Source organism: Grampus griseus, assembly GCF_964374135.1.
Source record: "Grampus griseus genome assembly, chromosome: 3".
NCBI lineage: Eukaryota > Metazoa > Chordata > Mammalia > Artiodactyla > Delphinidae > Grampus > Grampus griseus.
This window is the reverse complement of record NC_139019.1, coordinates 49,486,721-49,490,461: the sequence shown is the minus strand read 5'-3', so window position 1 is coordinate 49,490,461 and position 3,741 is coordinate 49,486,721. Positions and strand designations below refer to the sequence as shown.

The window sequence follows — 3,741 nt, the reverse complement described above, 5'->3', positions numbered from 1 at the left end:
TCAGCTGAAATTAAGGCAAGCTCATCATGAACTAAAGTTAGGAGATGGGCCAAAGCACTTGGAGAATAGTGAGATGGCCTTGTGTCTAGAGTAGGGGGTACATGGTAACAAAAAGTGGGAGACAAGTTCTCAGAATGAGGTTGTGCCTGATTTTAAAAGATATTGATGTGAAAAGAGTCAGGACCATGTTTGTTGGCCATGTGGGGCCATCAGAGCTTTTTGAGCAAGAGAGAAAATAATACCACCTTGGTTTTAGGAAAATTAATTTTTTGAAGACAGTATAAATGACAAATTGAAAAACCCAAATTGGGTATATTAGTAAGGATTATTTTTTGGCTCTAACCTGGATGAGGGATGATGTGACACTGGACAGAGCAAGAGATTGGGGCAGGGTTGTTTCAAGAGAATGGATGAATTGGAGAGCTATCTCAGAGGAAAATGAGATACACTTCATAACTGATTGTATATAGAAAGTGAAAGAAGTCAAAGATGACTCGAGGCTTCCACCAGGGGAACTGTGTGGATAGTAGTGCCATTAACCAAGACAATGCCCAGATAGAGAGATGTGTTTTGGAAAACGGAAGGGAATGAGTTCAATTTGGGGTAAGTTGAGTTTGACAAGCCAGCAGGATATCCAGATGGAAATGCCCAGAAGGCTGGGCACAGATGCAAAGTGAACAATTTACTTTGCCATTCTTTCCTCCACTGCAAAATGGATGGGATATTGCTTGCCACTTCTCTCCAAGGACCGTGGAGAGGATTAATGAGGCAGTGTTCACATTTATTCCACACCGAGGATCAGTGAGAGCTTGGCAAGATATTACGTTGAGTCCCATTATGTTAACTTGGAAACAAAGCAGCTTTGATATGAAAGCCATTGAAGGAGGAGAATGCAAACTACAAGGCAACTTTGTAGAATATAATTGTACTTCAGGCAGCCAGTCCAAGTACTGCCTTGATGTGGGTGAGCACTAACCTGCTTCCAGCTGAAGGCAAAGAAAGTGAAGCAGCCTTCCTATTGTCTGCATTTTCTTTTTGAATTCCTTCCCAAAGTCACCAGAACTCGGCCCAGATGTGAGCTCAGGAATTAGTTAAATAGAACCCTTACAACACTTTCTAGTGAAACTCATCTCACAATTTCTCCCATCATCAATAACACTGATTTCTGAAGCAGGACTGTTAGCTGCCTCTGTCCTATATAAAAGTAACTTTGTTTTATAAATAAGTTCCACAAATAAGTGATATCATATGATATTTGTCTTTCTCTGTCTGATTTAGTTCACTTAGTATGATCTCTAGGTCCATCAATGTTATTTGTGAATGGCATTATTTCATTCTCTTTTATGGCTGAGTAATGTTAGAAAAAAAATTTTATGGTTACCAAAGGGGCAAAAGGGGTTTTGGATTAAGAGATACACACTACTACACATAAAATAGATTAAAAAAACAAGGACTTACTGTATAGCACAGGGAACTATATTCAATATCTTGCAATAACCTAAATTTAATGGAAAAGAATTTGAAAAAGAATATATATTCTTTACACCTGAAACTAACACAACATTGTAAATCAACTATACTTCAATAAAAAAAATTGAAAAAGAAAAAGTAACTTTGTGTTGGCTCATATGCCAGTGATTAACTGGCAACACTGAGGTCACCAGGTAACATATGCTTGAGACCACTGCCAAGCCAGCAACTCATATCTGACATGTTCCTTCTAAAATGTGGACTCAGGCAGAGAATTATGCCTATTCATAAAATGGAACCTTCCAGAATATTTCAAAACCTTTTAATTTACAAATTTTATTTCCTTTTCCTACACTTCAGAGAGGGCAGAGAAACAAAACACAGAATGAAAGATATATGATACAATAGAAAGAACATGTTCTTTGAGGGTTCTGACAGATCTGATTTCCAATTTGCCGTTTACTGTGTCCCCTTGGTTCTGGTCTTTCTGGGCCTCAATGTCCTTAGTTGTAAACCGCAGTGTCAAAAGGATTGAATTCTTGCCACTTGTTATCTCTGCGACCTAGTGCAGATTACTGAGACTCTTTCTGCTTCAGTTTTCTCTTCCATCAAATGAGGATAATGTTACCTGCCATAGTTTATGTAAGAGTTGGATGAAATAAAATTAGTCTTTAGCTTTGGTTCTGACACATAGTTATTTCTAAATAAATGGCAGCTGTTATACTGGTGGCAGTGGTACTTCTGCTGCTGATGTGCTAATATGAAGCAGATGGCTCATTAAAGGTCCTCAATAAATGTAAATTTAACTATGGAGTGTAAGTAGGGATATCACTATAAGTAGCTCCCATGTGATTCAGGTTACAATATACATCAGTGGTCATTTTATTTAATTTTAATTTTTTTTTTTTGAGGAACAAGAGCCCAGTGTTTTTATTTGATCATTTCTTGCATTTGAAGTACTCCTCAATGGCATCCTTGGCCTGAGCCTCTTTGCCACAGCCCTTAACCACCACACAACTGCAACCAACCGCTTTACGGGTTTTCCCTCTCTGTCAGTTTTACAGAGGCCTACCCATCCCCCTAGTTTCTTGTTGTCATCAACCTTAATCAGATTGATTTGGTGCTCAGCACAAAGGGCCTCCACCAACTTGACATACATAGGCTCATCACAGTTGGATGCAAGCACGCAGAGATGGGCTTGACGCTTGTCTAAGGCTTTGGCAGCTTCGCATATTCCACGTGCTAGGCCATCGTGGATAAGGTTGGTCTTCAGCACCTCTTGCAGAGCAGGATTAACGTCCATTACACCTCCAGCAGCAGTGCCTTCCTCGGCCCTGGCAGTGGGTTATGGGTGGAGCCGAATCTTAAGTGCACCCGAGCCTCAGTCTCCGCGCGACTCCGTGGCGTTAGTGGTCATTTTAAATAGGAATAGAAACCACCAAAGGACAGCCTTGGGTGGATAAAAGTATATTACCTGCTTTGCCTTGGCTTTCAATGAGGAAACCTAATAAGTTGGATATTTTTTTAAATACTAAAATAAAATAAAATAAAACTTTGGAATTAAAAAAATAGTTATGGTAGAGCCAATTTCTTCATCTTCAGTGGTGGTTTCCCAGCTGCTCATAGTGAGGGTCTTCAAAGCAGGCCCAAGGAGCCTCTCTTGGCCTCATCCTAAGAAAACCTCTGTATATGAGATGTAAATGATGTTGGGGATATCCTGAGTAGCTGAGAAAATCAGCAGAGATGACAAGACAAAAACAGATGCCTCCCAACTTCAATTCCAGTGGTTTCAGGCACAGGTGGAGACATCTATGAAAGGCAGAAACACTTTCTTCTGCAACAATTTTCCTCTGTTTATTAGAAAAATAGGTGGTTTCTTGTCTAGTATTGTAATTGTTGCCATGTTGGCACTTTAGAATAGCTAAACCTTATATTCCTTAAAAACAAGGTCATTTGAGAAAGATTTAGGAAGTAGGCAAAGATTGCCTCTTTCCTTCCTTTCCTGAAGTTCAGGTTGTTGGAACTAGAACTAACCCTCCCTTTTCATCCAAACCTAAGTCCACTACTAATCAGGAGCAGATTTACTAGCTGTTTCTTCTAAAGACTGCTGTTTCTGCACATACCTAATTTTAGAGGATTCTCAAACATCCCCTGCCATTGCCTTCCTCACCCTATCATCCTGTGCCTCAGAAAAGATTCAGTAATCTGTATGTCCTCAGGAAATAGGAATTTATTGTGTTTCATCCCCTAGAAGTACCTACTATATTTCCT

The 3,741-nt window shown here is 39.6% G+C and overlaps 1 pseudogene across 1 annotated transcript; it reads right to left on the bottom strand.

The window, feature by feature from the left end:
- Nucleotides 1-2,408: 2,408 nt before the first annotated feature.
- Nucleotides 2,409-2,797, bottom strand: LOC309821326 (small ribosomal subunit protein eS12-like; annotated as a pseudogene). The gene has a single exon. The product of its transcript is annotated as a small ribosomal subunit protein eS12-like (transcript).
- Nucleotides 2,798-3,741: the final 944 nt, after the last annotated feature.